Raw genomic sequence first — 15,287 nt, forward strand, 5'->3', positions numbered from 1 at the left:
ACAGACACGGAGCCACACACACACATGGACCGTCACACGCGCGCTCGCTCACTCACTCGCTCTCACACCGCATCACATTTCGCTGTTACACTACCACTCCCCGAGCTGCCCCATAGATGCTCACAGGCTTATTCGCTTTCGTTGCTCACATGCTGCAACTCTCGTCAGAGTTCCCTACCAGCCATACGAGCTCTCCCCCATGCTCACAGACACACGTTCACACTCACACCTTCACACCTCTAATTAGCACGGTTGGCTACGTACGGTGCGAAAGAAGTTCTACATAAGTACGTAGGCTCTCCTAGCTCTCAGACAAAGCAAGTCAACGGCTAAGTCACAACTGAGTCTCTAAGCGTTCCTCAGCACAAGCGATACAGAAGAAAGAAGACGCACAGCTCGCCACGCACGTGCACACCCGCTCGCTCGCCCACTTGCTCACTCACCCGCCGTCCAACCGCAAGCTCACCCATTCATCAAAACCCTCGCTCGCTTGCCCACCCACTCACTCGTTCGCCTGCCCACCTGCTCACTCGCTCACCCCCTCACCCCCTCGCCGAATTGTTCAACGACGCCGCGTGAATGTAAACTGCTCGCTGGCGCTGGCACGCCGGGGCACGGGGCGTCAGCGACGCACTTCACCTGATCGGGCTGCGGCGAGCACGGAGGGGCGGCCGCCGCTTGCGTCTCGGCCGCAGCACGCTGGCGACGACGGTGGCGGCGGAGGGAGAATTCGTGCGTTGGACCGTCGGTGGCGGCTCCCAAGGAAACAAAAAACATTTCTAAGAGGGGTAACGGCGGTGACGGGAGGAAGGGAGGGAGGCAGCGTTGGCGTCGTCGCAACGAACTGTGGGAGGAGCAGACAAAGACGCGCTCTGTTGCACTCTCCCCCCCCACCCGTCACCACCCCGCGGAGAGCTTGGCGCTCACGGCTGTCAATAGCGGGAGGAGAAGGAGTGTGTGGAGGACGTGGAATAGGGAGGAGGAGGAGAAGAGGATGGAGTGAAAGGAGGACGGTGAGAAGGAGGAATGAGCAGGGAAGGGTGAGGACAAGGAGCAGGGTAAGGTTGAAGAGGATGATGAATTCAAGTCGAAGAGAGACGAAAATGAATGGGGAGACCCTGCTCCACGTGGCAGAGCAGCGGGGAAGAGAGAGGGAGAGAGCGCGGAGACGGGGACGGCGAGGAGGGAGAGGGGGAGGGGGAGGAGGGGGCACGTCAAAGGGAAGAGAAAACAAGGGGAAGAATAGGAGGTTAAGGGAGGAAGAGGGTGAATAGGTTTAGTTTTAGGATGATGATGAGGAGAGGAGGAGTATGAGGAGGCTGAGATGGATGACAATGCATCGGACGATGAGGAAGACGATGAGTCATGATGATATTGATGAGGATGATGAGAGTGATGAGGAGAGTGATGATGATGTCGATGAGGATGATGAAAGTGATGAGAGTGATGATGCTGTTGATGAGGATTATGAGAGTAATGATTCGAGTGATGATGGTGATGAGGACGATGAGAGTAACGATTAGAGTGATGATGGTGCTGAGGATGATGAGAGTGATGATGATGTTGGTGCGGAAGATGAGAGTAATGATTCGAGTGATGATGATGGTGATGTGGATTATTCGAGTGATGATGGTGATGATGAGAGTGATGATGATGATGGTGATGAGGATGATGAAAGTGATGATGATGTTGATGTGGATGATGAGAGTAATGATTCGAGTGATGATGATGGTGATGAGAATGATGAGAGTGATGATGTTGGTGTGGATGATGAGAGTGACGATTCGAGTGATGATGATGGTGATGAGGATGATGAGAGTGATGATGATGATGGTGATGAGGATGATCAGAGTGATGATGATGGAGATGATGATGATGGTGATGATTAGATTGATGATGATGATGGTGATGAGGATGATGAGAGTGATGATGGTGATGAGGATGATGAGAGTGATGATGATGATGTTGGTGTGGATGAGGATGATGCAGCAGTTGGAGAGCGTGCAGGAGAAGACGGGCGACGACGTGAGAGCCTCCGTCAAACCCCTCCAGGCAAGGGCGCCGTTACGCACAGGCGCATCTCACAGATCTCCGATTTGGCACGGTTGGCTACGTATGGCGCGAAAGAAGTTCGACGTACACACGCGTGCTCTGCTTAGGAAGTCTCAACGCTCCCCCCTCTCTCTGTCGCGAGTCGGGCCTGTCAAAGCGGCCAGCGGGCGAGACAGGCGAGGCACAAGGATGCGCGTGTGGTTGGCGGGCACACGTTCTCCGCGCTAGATGGCTGCTCAGCGGGACGGCGATCGCATTAAGAGGGGGGGGGGGGTTCCGTCTGCGGTCCTCGCTTACGGCTCCTCAAAGCACGGAACAGATAGAAACCAAGACCAACGTATGGATTCTGTGCGACGCGCTCTCCGACGCGCGCGTCTTACCCCCGGGAGTGATACGTTTGCGATAATGACCGCACTTTCCGCGTCGCGCGAGACGACGTGGCACGGAGTGAGAGCCCGTCGTTGCAAATGCCACGGCGAATGCTTCTGGCGCTCGTATTTCCCCCCCCCGCCCGCCACCCCCAATTCTTGGGCAAGACTTTTCTGGTCTTATATAGGATCAATGTCCCAAATAGCAGCAAAACTTTATACTATAATTGTAGCTACATTGGACCATCTTTTTACCAGCGTTATCAAGAGCCGACGGAGAGAGCTAACGCACGAACGCTTTCAATCTTCGTTGGAACGCGTTGGTAAACATTTTGCGTGCTCTCGCAGACGAGGACTTTGAAAGCGTCCCGACAAACTGGCACGCAGGCACACCAAGGAAGCCTGAAGTTGGAGGTTTATTCGATCGTTCGAAGGAAAGGGGCGTGTGGACATGCACACGTAGGTGGAACCCGCGCGTTTAGGCAGCGCCGGCAGCTGCACGCTCGTAATTCTATAATGTGTGTGTTGACCTTCCTTCGCACCGTACGTAGCCAATCGTGCTAATCGGAGGTGCGGGGGGGGGAAGGACAATAAACTAAACACAAAAAAGCAGTTCTAAAGAAATTAGTTTCAATCCAGCGGCTTCCTTATATCGGAAGGAAGAGCGTTCGAGACGACCGCAGAAGCGCATCTGAACGCACGGGATGCGGCGACTATCTTTTTTAAAATCCTTTATATTAAGTTCGCTTGCTTGCGCGCTTACGACCGTACAAATCTTTCGGTCGTTTTTTAACCCACTTCCCGTGATCCAATCGAGCTGACATTTTGCACACAGACTCGTTGTGCGTGACAATTTTTTTTCGTGAAATTTTTTTTCCAAAATTTTCCACTTTTTAGGAAAAAAAAAATGTCATATTTAATTTAAAATACCAATGTGATAAAAATGAAACTCTTACTCAAGAAAAACAGAAATGAATAATAAAATAAAACCGATGCCACGCATATAAAGGATTTATAGTGAAAAACTTTGTTTTTACGGGTTAATTTTTTTATGGTTAGCCAAAAGCCGCTGCTGCTGCTGCGAGGATGACCAGAGTTTGCGTGATGGTTTCTGCTCCTTGACGAGATCAGCGAGGTACTGTGAAGAATTTTGTTGCCAATCTTACCAAAAAAATAAAACGCTGCGTAGTGAATTGGTGAAGATGTGTGGTAAACTTACACAGCGATTGTATTTGGGGGAGCGGGGGTTTATAGTTTATTGGTGAAGACGTGAGTCAAGTGCTGTCAGACGGACGGACGTGCTGAAAGAAGGACGGAGGGACAGACGGACACAGGGCTGGCTGTAATGTTTCCCTGCGCATCTCAGTTAAACACTCGGATTGTTGATGGATAAAGAGGGCTTCGTAACTGACGTTAAGCCCAGCTTTCGCAGGCAGTCGCCGGCACGCTCCGGCTCCGTGAACTCCGTCCCGCGCCGGGCACGTGGCGCGAAGGACCGGTAAAAACCCATTTTCAGAACCGATCTCCGCTTCCGAGAGAGTCACACACCGCTAACTGACTCCAGGGAGGAATTTGGTCACCGTTGCACAGATTTAAGGGAACTAAACGAACCGTTGTTTCAAGTGCCACGCCGGGAGGTTGAACGGAACCGGCGACCTTTGGATCTCGAGTTCCAGTCCTGCCGCGACCTTTGCACCACACTGCGATGGCAGCAATCCTGCGTTGCTCACTTTTTAGAAATAATCGTAAACGCGTTACGTTCGCCGCTGTACACACATTTATATGCATGTGTGTGTGCGGGATACCAGGATCTGGCATTTTTCATTTCGGTTAGCGGTAATCCAGAAGACGTGGAATTTTAACAGAATATTAGCTCCCATATATAATGCAACCATAATAACGCGAGGCGCATCGACGAAGATAAATCTAATATAAACTTCTGCCACAGCTTTGTCTAAAGCCCACTGACAAATCTAATTAACATATTGTAAACGTGTTTGTTAAATCATTTCGCGTGGCTAACCCGTTCAGATGGAAACATCTCATTTGCAAGCGAGTGGAGGGTGTCAACTGACAAAAAAAGACAAAGATCCCCTGTATAGCCTGTAACAGACTGTTGGGGCAAGTGCTGTTAGCGAGCACCTATAAAGGCTGGCACGGCACACGAGCGGATGGGTGGCCAGCACCACGCCCAGCCACCTTTGTTCACCCCAGTAGAGATGTTTACACACCACACCGGGTACTAATTTGAGGCTGAGTCTACTTCGGGGAGGCCCAGGACCGGTTCAGATAATCGTCACTAGTGTTGGCCGTGAACGGGAATTGAAATCGGGTAACTGGGTTCGTATCGTAGTGTGCAAACTGCTACACACACCACACAAAGCAAGCGCATACCTACGCACATTACACAAACGTCATGAAGCTACAAAGCGACGTCAATCTTGGACACAAAACTGATCGCAGAGCAATCTTTTCACGGAGTCGTCCCATGTGTTCTTCACAAGCGATCTGGCCATTCCAAATGACAGCTCAACGAAGTGGCTTGTGTGGAAATTTATAGCAGCCAAATACTCTTCACGCGTGATGTTGATTCTAAATGTGGAGGGAGAACATGCAAACTCCAAACATACAGGCGGCAGGGTTGGGATCGAACCCACAACCTCCTGTATACATGGTAAGGGAGTCAACATCTCGCTACCGTGACGCCCACTTTGACACGAAGATTGTGATGGGATGCGATGAATCCGCTACCCGCTGGAAATTCGCCGAATTGGGACACGATCATCGTGGGCAACAAGGAGCCACACTTACGCGACCTTTTTATATACACAGGTGGATGCGGCTTGGGAGGCTGTTATCCAGCAGTGGATTGACCATTGTGATGACTTTAAAAGGGACGGTTAAAAACACAGTCGGTCGCAGGCAGAGAAAAGAGAAGAGGAAGCGTTTCAGATTTGAAGAGGGTGTCGGAAGTCAACAGCACGCATGGGGGCGGGGGGGGGGCAAAAGCAGATAAAAAGGATTGCATCCCAACGAGCAAAGACTGAGCCGGATCGGGAGACTCGGACATCACACACACGGGGCGGTAAAAAGACGGAGAAAATGGTGATGCTTCAATCGAACCGCGGGATAAAGAAAGCAACGGGCTAACTACAACAGATACCACCATGCCACAATCTTTAGCCCGGGGAGGGCCACAGGGGTAGCCCCGCGAGCCTCTCATTCCCGGCAGCCCTCGGCACGTCTTCTCGGAAGAGAACAAATTAAAAAAACCCTCAACAAAAATCGTTCCCCGTCGGTGAGCGAAGGCTGCTGCACACATCGCCTGAAGCGAGCGAGCACGTTAATGAATAAACAAGCAAGCAGGAGAGCGAGAGAGCGAGCAAAAGAGAGAAAAAAAATTAAAATGTACTCTGCCGATTTTTTGTGTTTTGATGGAACACTCGTCCGAGGGGTTTGAGACGCTCTCGTGCAGAGCGGATTTGACAGCGTGGGCCTTGTCGGATGTAGAGGCATTCTCTCTTTCACTCTCTCGCTCGAACTTGGCCCCGAACTCAGGCCGGACGGCAGTGCATTAATGGCACCTTGCCACTTTCGAGCTCCTTAAATCGATAGCACTCCACTGGACAATACTCACGACGTACTGGGAAAATGTATTTAACAAAAAAGCAGGCAGCAGTTCTAGCAGGCGCATGGCGTTTCTCCCACCACTGGGGATTCTCCAGTGCGTTTTTGGGTGTTACCGCCTATCAGTCAAAAAAAAACACGACAGAGTTACACAGCGCCATGTGGTCACGTAACATTGCGCATGATTGACAGGGTGGCACAGATTATCCCCTAAAGTCCTGAGAGTTCCCACTGGATTCAACACATCCTTAAAGCATGCCTTAGTTTGGCTGAGAATCTTGGAAGCTACTGTTAAACCCCAAGTGGTGGCACAGCGGCGGCGAGATGTTAACTACCTCGTTGGGTATGCAGGAGGTCGTGGGTTCGATCCTGACCCAGACGCATGCTGTATATTTAGAGTTTGCGGTTTCTCTTTCCCCGTGGTCGCGTGGATTTTTGTCCGGGTCCTCCGGTTTTTCTCCTCCACATTAGAATCAAAATCATGCATTTAGAGTATTTGGCTGCTATAATTTTCCAAGTGATAAGCCACTTAGTTGAGCTTGTGGCCTGTTTGCTTCTGAAGAAGACATGGGACAACTTTGTAAAATGATTGCTCTGCGAGAGGTCGTGCTTCCGAGATTGACCAGCTAAAATAAAAGTAATTTCATAGTTTTAGATGAAGCTCCCTCGGGGAGGAAACGACGGTGAGCAAGGCCTTCATCCAGCAGTTGATAGTTCAAAGCTCATGATGATAAGGAATGATGATAGCCATCGAACAAAGACGGTCGCCACTTCGCGCACTTTCAGATGCACTTCTGCGGCTGCCTCAATTGAAAACTCATTTATTTAGAAATGCTTTTCGTGTTTAGTATATTGTCTGTCCCCAGCACCACCAATTAGCACGGATGGCTACGTTACGGTGCGAAAGATGTTCAAAATCCTCTCTGCATCACGTTCCGTGGCCCTAATGGGAATCGTTAATCGTTTAGATTAATTAAGTGACCAGCGGCAGATGGCACGGATGCACAGAAATGTCCACTGGGCAGCTCCACAAATTAGGCGATCTCGCAAAACTCGAGATCAATGCTCGAACCTCATCCCAATCATCCTCACAGGATGTCATTTTGAAGGTAATCAATCACGTGGCTTCTTTAAAGAAGAAGTCATTGGCTGGACACGCACACCCAAAACGGAACACCCCCACCACTCACCATCGCGGCATGAGTGACAATGCCCAGATCGTACGAGAGTTCGTCCGACACAGCGTTTTTTTTTCTTCGAGCATTTCTCATTCATTAGGAATCGGTGGAAAATTTCAGTGCTAATTTGGTCAACGTTCTTCGCCCAAGCAAAAGACGCGACAACGCGATTCTTCTAAAAGATTACCCACGTCTTTAACGTGCCCGAAACGTACACCTGGAATAGTGTAACTGCCCCCATGTACTTTTATTCACACTCAAAAGTAGAAAATTTATTATTAAGACCCCGGAATACATCAAATTTGATGTGCTCAATAAAAGTAGGTGGCTTGCATAAAGAAAATTAAAAACACATCGAAAGGAAGCCACCCACTTTGATAACATTTTATTAATCCCGGGGTCAAAATAATGTCAGTTCTACTTTTGAGTGAAAAATAAGCGCGTGCATTGAAAAGCTTGTTTACCACCCAATTGTTTGTGTGTACTTGTTGCTCTCGCGCTAAGGAAGAGGGGAGCACAGCGGCCGCTCCTGCGCCATGGCAAGCTGCGATAGAAGCGCTCCTTTCATTGGTCAGCGGCTGACGAGCAACAGCTGTTGTCATTGGATGAGACGTTTGCCGTCTCATCCAATGACGAGCATGCTGTGACGGTTCCACCTGAAGACGGAGGCTTGTGTTGCCTCCGAAATGTCGTGATTTTTATTTTATTTTTATTAATTTTAATTTTTTACCTACGTGACTTTACCGAAAAAACCCAAGAATATGTTGGTCTGGCTATTCGTGATTTCAGAACAAAGGCGGGGGAGGGGGGGATAAAATGTATGGTTATTAATGAGTAAATATTAAATTTTGATTTAAAGCTTTCGTGACTGCAGGGATTCATATTATTGGTTCTTTCGGTAAAGTCACGTAGAAGGGAAACAATAAAATAATAGAAATATAAAACAATAACAATTCTCACGACGTTTCGATTGCAACACAAGCAATCATCATCAGGTGTGCAATCCACAGCAAGAAAATTTGAAAAAATATTAGTTAATTCAACACGAATAGGCCCACAATGGGCGGGACCTGGACTGTTTTTTTAAATTAAATCTTGAATTTGCACGCGAGGCAGCAAGTCTGTGTAGAAAATGTCAGCGCGCTAGGCTTCGTAGATCCAAAGATATTAAGCCTCAAAGATTCCCAAGAATGTAAACAGACAACACGGCAAGTTGAATAAATGTGTAATAAAAAAACAAACAAACCTAACACTGCGTTTAATGAGCACTCCAACGATAGCCAGGCTGTGACCATCAATCAACTCGCGACTATGGATCTCTTTAACACGTAGGCTTTCGCGACCAATATTATTCATAATCAACGTTTTTGGGGTTTAGATCGCGTTATTTATAAATGTGTCGTAACCCTCCACCACCCGACACGGCCAATCAGTAAAAAAGTGTCACGTTGACAAAAGACAAATAGTTCACTGCTTTAGCCCACCGGTGTGTTGAAGCGTTGGTTTGAATCCATGTACGGAACAATCGATGTTGTTTTTCATTCGTACGTGCTGCGTGCTACGGTGTAGCGAGAACCCCTGCGGCAGCCACTACACACAGACCACGACCACAATTTAACACGCAGGCTTTTGCGACCAATATTATTCATTATAAACGCTTTTGGGTTAGATCGCGTAAGTTGTTGACAATCCAAACACAAATGCGGCGGCGGGGGGGGGGCGCAGATCATCACTTGCACCAGAGAGGGCAAACAGCACGGAGAGACAGGCCGTGGCATAGCAAAACGTTGAGTCATGGCGACAGCTTAGGGTGGTGTCTTCATCCAGCAGTGGATAGTTCAAAGCTGATGATGATCATGATTGACAATGATGAAAACACCCGTGAACACGATTTAACCACGGCCGGCTGCTTGGATTCAAAGCCATGTTTCTCGGGCTCTCTGGCTCAGCGCTATGACCCAGTAACAGCAATTGGTTCCTTAAGACAACCATCTCCCACAATAACACAGGTGGTGAAAAGCCTACGCATGGATATCCATCTAACGCAGTGTTCATCCCTTCCAGCCTCTCGAGTCGGCAAACGATCCTCCGAGCTCTTCCTCCCGGGCCGCCGGACGATGCCCCCCAGGAGCCGGGATCGTTATTGACCCCGCCGAGTCAGGAACGAAGTGGGAGGAGGGGTGGGTGGGGGGATGTGTTTGATCTCAGCTGCACGCTCGACAGGTGGCCGGTCGGTCAGTCCCTCCACCCACCAGCAAGGTCAAGCCCAGCACTCAATTCCTTCCAACTGCTGATACAGCCTCAGATGCCTCCCACATCCACAATTGCATCTCTCCAAGTCAATCAATGCAGCCTCCCTCCCTCCCAGTTACTCTCTCCACCAACGCTTCCTCCTCCACTCCTCTTTCTCCACCTCTTCCTCCACCCCTTCTCTCTCCACGTCCTCTTCTCTCTCCACCTCTTCTTCCCCTTCTCTGCTAAGTGGATCGTGCCTTGTGCTCACAAGAACACATCTTCCCACAATGCAATTCGCCTGCAACATTTAATAATTCTACTTTTAAATTAATGCGTTTATTTAGGTACTATTAGGTAATTATTTCACTGGCAATTTTTAAAACTGGTCATCAGAAAACATGTTTTAAACATGCAATTATCATGAGGCCCTCTTAGCATCCACTCCATCTCTCTACCGGCCTCACTCTGTGTGCTATGAAATGTCCCCTCCAGTGATGCATATTTATTTTTTTTCTTTTAAGGCCACACTCAGATTTATTGACGAATGGTGTCGAGTGTTCTTTTTACTAAATAATGGTGAAACATAACATCGCTGCCCAATGTGCCTTACCCAAAATGTGAAATAGAATACAAAGGTGAAACACAATTACAAAGTCATTGGGAACTGATATCGTGATAATGTCCCATATTGTGTAATGTAATATCGTATAAAAACGTATTGTGAAATCGATATTGTGACAGCCCTATTAGTTTGTATTACTGACTCACCCACCAGCTCACCTCGCCAGCCCCCTCGCCTGCCCACCCTCTCGCTACCCTCTCATCTGTCCACCCACTCACTCCCTCGCCTGCACACTCACTCCCTCGCCTGCCCAACCACTCGCTAGCCCCCGTGCCTGCCAAACTCGCTCGCTCGCCAGCCTCCTCTCCTGCCCACCAACCCGCTCGCTCGCTCTCGCCAGCCCGTTCTCGCCAGCCCCCTCGCCAGCTCCCTTTGCCAGCCCACGTGCCCACTCGCTCGGCCACTCACCCACTCACCAGCCAGGAAGCCTGCCCACCACCGTCTGCCCACTCGCCAACCTGGCCCTCACAACGGTTGGCTGTTAGCGAGTCCAAGCTCAGTGTTATTTGATCATTTGGTAAAGACCTTTCAATAAAAGGGAGATCAATCAAAAAAACGTAAGGAGCAGAAAAAAATATATTTCAGGCCAGTGCCAACTATAAAGGGCGATGTGGGTTGGGTTTCTTTATTTTTTTTAAAGGAATCAAAGGACATCAGAGAGGTGTTTGAATCTGGCGAGCAGACTCGGGCCAAAGCTTTTGAATTATTTTTTGGTTATAAATGTCAGACGCTAATTACGTTGCTGAATTAAAAACGCAGCTTCGGTGGGATTCTAAAGAGGCAGCATGGAAGATGTTGTCCCTCCGGCCCGCTTCGCAAGGCAATCACACAGATTGGTCACGATTCCAGGTTCTGATTATTTATATTATTTTGGCTGCGATAGATTTCCACCTGACAAGTTCGCTTCGTTGAGCTATCATTTCTGGCCAGGTCGCTGCTGACAAAAGAAGCTAATCGCTCAGTGGGCTTTACCTGGTAAAATAAAATAGTTTACTTTTATTTGTATAGTTTTTTAGTGCTTTTCTTACCTTTCCTAAACTTTGCACTCCTATCGTGTTTATGTATTGTTTAATTTTGTAACGTTCTGACCCTGCCCAACTGGAAATCTGTTTGAAAAACAGCTTCATAGCTCATCGGATTCCGCTAAATAAATATTCCGACTCGGATTCAAGATTTTTTTACAATTGAGTCACGTGACGAATCTGTAGTTACCATCAGGTTTGTGACGAAATATGTTATCGTCATCAGCCGTGATCGATCCACTGCTGGATGAAGGCCTCTCCCAAGCTGTCGCCGTCCCTCGAGATTAGGTGAACTCTCGCTATTCCGGGTTCGCGATTCGAATCATGAGCACGTTATTTTTAACCGTTGATGGTGCGTGAAGAATCTGTGGCGAGATCGCAGCGCCAACGTGACCCAGTCACGCATCAACACGCATCATCAGCGGGAGACACGAGCTATCCACTGCTGGATAAAGTGGCAATGTATACACATTGTACCAGGTACTCATTTGAGAGCGAGTCGACCTAAGGGAAGCCCAGGAGCAGTTGAGATAATCATCACTGTTGTTGGTAGTCGTGAGCAGGAATCGAACTTGGGTTGCTAGATTTGTAGTGCAGCGCGCTAACCACCGTGCTACCACTCCCCAGACGTATAAAGTCTCAATATACAGACATAAAACACAAGCAACAAGGTGTCGGAGCAGCGGCTGATGAAAACGGCGAATGAAAGGCAACCCACGAAAGGTCATCTCTGCACGAGTGGCTCTCTATCCACAGCAGGCGTGACCTCCGTCCATCGAAGGACTCCCCGACGCCTCGTTTTCCACAGACAGTGAGTGGGGGACAACCGACCTCGGCGCACGCGCACATTGCTGCCCCCCCCCCCCCCCCGTGTATCCCAGCATACCCACGGAAATATGGCCAGGCCAGACCAATGCCACGTACGCCCTTTCCCACCTGAACATTCGAGGCGGGCCAGCCACCGATCCCCAAAACCCGCACTGCATGGGAGGAGAGGCCTTCATCCAGCAGTGGACTGAGATTTTGTTTTTGCTATCAAAGTCATTGAGCACAGGCTCAAAGTGCCAAACAGCCAGCAATAAACAGCGCCAATGTAAGGTAAAATAGATAATAATGAATACTATATTTCAACGGAGCAAACTAATTTGTTTTTATTTTACCAGGTAAGGGGGCCAGAGCTAGTACAGCTGTTTTTCAGAAGTGACCAAGCCACAAATAACAACTCAACGAAGTGGCTTATCGCGCGGCAATATACAGCAGCCAAGTAATCGAAACGCGCGACGATTCTAAATGTCGAACCCACAACCTGCGGTATACCAGGCGAGGTAGTCAACAACGCGCCACCGTGGTTATTAGGAGCTTGTGGACAAGAGACGACAAGGTGGAGCACAGTGCGATGGAATCCACGGAAAGAGAAGCGTTGTGACCTGCAGTGCGGCGATTGAACGGAGTGCGGACAGATGAGATGGAACGGTCAGACTCGGTAGCCCGAGGACTCTGCATGGGTGGAGGAATTCAATGAGCGAAGTTCACGGGAACTCTAACCGTCTGTGGTGACGACGGAAGAGTGGCACGGAGCCGACGTGATCGCCAGCGAGCGAGTGACTGGGAAGAATCAATTGGGGGTCTGGATCACCAATCATGTGCATTACGACGACGGCAAAGGCGGCGATGACGCTGATGTAAATGAGCACTTTTGACGGCGTTGGACAAAAGTGAAGAAAGTTTTGGGGAGGGAGGGAGGGAGAGAGAGGGATCAATGGGTAGGGGCCGCGCGTGCATTGCGGTAATATGCACGTGTATTTTCCGTACATACGCGGCAGCTTGCCCACATCATTATTTTAAGAATGTGCTCATTAAAAATTAAGCGCGATCCACGCGCATGCATTAGTAATGTAATCTCGCATTGTGCAGCAGTGGTGGCGGCTACGTCTACAGAGGGGGGCGTGAGAGGGGGGGGGAGACACAAACGACAAGGAGCCATTAGAGAATAAGTGCGAGGCTGCGCCACGACAGGAAAAAAAGGGAAAAAACAAAACAAAAAAACACAGCCGGCACGTGACGCCAATTTGCGGGTTTGCCTTTGGGGAGAGCCATTGTGTTGGGAAACGCTTCGCATGAGCGGAGGGACGTGAAGTGGCGTGCAGTGGCGTGTGCCGACACAAAAGAGGGAGAGACGCGGGGCGGTGGGGGGGGAAGAGACGGACGGAGACAGGCAGAGAAAGCGCAGGAGGTCACGCCAATTAAATACACTTTAATTACCGCGACCTCAAATGACGGCTCGTGGGAGTGGTGGCTCAAGCCTGCCATCACGACGTGCTTACAACCGTGGACTTGAAGCGCGATTCCTAGCCACCTCACTCACGCAACCCCTTCACGGAGCAGTGTGGTGAAGTATGGTCAATCAAACAAACCCCCCCCCCTCCCATTACAGACATGGCATTGGGAGGTCTCCATCCAGCAGTGGATTGACAAAGGGCTGTAACATTATTGCAGGAAAGCAAATCATTAGGAGTAAAAAAATAAACGAGCTGTGCTGGGGTGGAATCAGTGGGGTCAGGGCCTAGGGGTCAGAAGGGGCCCAGCGACTAAACTTTGAATAGAGGCGGGGGGGGAGGTAGTGGGAAGGGTGAAAATTGGACAAGGGGACCCATTTAATTCTTTACACCAGAGCCCAAGCCAACCATGCGACTACAGAGATCAACGGAAGGCTACGTACAGTGCGAAATAAGTTCAACATAATACGCAAATATAGACTGACTTCGAGAGCGCCACAGACTAACAACAGACACATTCACGCATACACAGACCCACATACTCACGCAGAGGCCCGTACGGTGGCGCACCTATCGAGCGCACAGGCGGTGGTGCAATTGCACCGAAGCACCGAGGGATGGAGGGGGCCCAGGCCGCTGGGTTATGAACAACAGAACCCGTACCAACCACACGATGCCAGTGGTTCTGAACCTTTTTCGACTAGTGAACGCCCCCCCCACCCCCTCCCCCTTGTTGAATTTTGTTTCAACCGAGTGTAGACCCGCTCTTCCTTGACACAACATGATTCTGAGAAAAAAATGTACAAATAATGAACATCGATATTTTTACCCATTTGTCTATTTCGGAAGGTATCCTAACGAGCTAGTAACTTCAAACACGGCGTGATCTGTTCGTGCTTGCTGGTTACTTTTGGAAACCCACATTGTTTATAATCAGTGAGTCTATAGAACGTATTTTATATAATTCTAGGTTACAACATGGATTAAACTTTTATGGTAGTTATCTTATACTTTTTTTTAAATAGCTCAGCTTATTGGAGAGTATATTGAGCACATTGATTATATTGATGGAGTTTATATTTAGTTTTTTCACATAGGTGTATTATAGAGTAGTAGGGCATTTGCAGTTCTTTAGAAACTCCTCCGTTTTTGTTGCCCACATAATGCACGAGCTTGATACGTGGTGGTTTGGCTGCTGCAGCTCCTTACGATTAAAATTTCCCTCCCTTTATCACTGCTAATCCTACATAATACACTAGCATAATATGACTTTTAGACCCCCCCACCACCGACACATTCCACAAGGAGTGACTAATCCCATATCTGCATTTGCCATCAATATGCTTAATTCCGCTGTTGATATGTAAACTCCTTTGTCAAGGCGCTCTCCTCCCCCCGACCCAGCTTAAATATACGCTGCCAAGCTTGGCAGTGTTCATTGGGACGCCGTCTTTCCGACAGCCCTGTTTCTTCACCTGAGGACGGCTGCTTGTGTTGTGGCTGAAACGTCGTGAGAATTTTTATTTTATTATGCTTTATTTTTATTATTTCCCTTCCACGTGACTTTACCGAAAGAACCAAGAAGATCATCTTATACTGACAGATTCATACGTGAATATTCACCAATGACTCTCATGTACGATATTATTTTACACATTTAAATAAAATCACCTCACATCAGAGGTCGCAACCGGGTACCCGATACCCGTACCCTACCCAATACCCGGCTACCCGTACCCGGCTGGGTACGGCCGTTTGCGACCCTGGTGCAGCCGGGTACGGGTAGGCCGTGAGTCACTGGTGAGTAACCGTTTGTCACTCATTTCGGGTAGGGTACGAGTACGGGTAGGGAACGGGTACTCGTACCCGGCCGGGTACGGATACGGGTACCCATTTGCGACCCTGGT

The 15,287-nt window shown here is 49.0% G+C and overlaps 1 protein-coding gene across 3 annotated transcripts in view; it reads right to left on the reverse strand.

Moving 5' to 3' along the window:
• The window catches only part of KCNAB2 (potassium voltage-gated channel subfamily A regulatory beta subunit 2), a 141,956-nt gene that overhangs the window by 112,387 nt on the left and 14,282 nt on the right, over window positions 1–15,287 (reverse strand). For 2 of the 3 annotated variants that reach the window (XM_078873283.1, XM_078873281.1), the window contains exon 1: window positions 640–1,172. The exons of the other annotated variant lie outside the window; for it this stretch is intronic. The gene's annotated coding sequence lies outside the window, so the exon portion shown is untranslated. Of the gene's footprint in view, window positions 1–639; window positions 1,173–15,287 lie in introns of those variants that run through there. 3 annotated transcript variants of the gene reach the window in all.

Source organism: Lampetra fluviatilis, chromosome 36, assembly GCF_964198595.1.
Source record: "Lampetra fluviatilis chromosome 36, kcLamFluv1.1, whole genome shotgun sequence".
In the NCBI taxonomy this organism is placed as follows: domain Eukaryota; kingdom Metazoa; phylum Chordata; class Hyperoartia; order Petromyzontiformes; family Petromyzontidae; genus Lampetra; species Lampetra fluviatilis.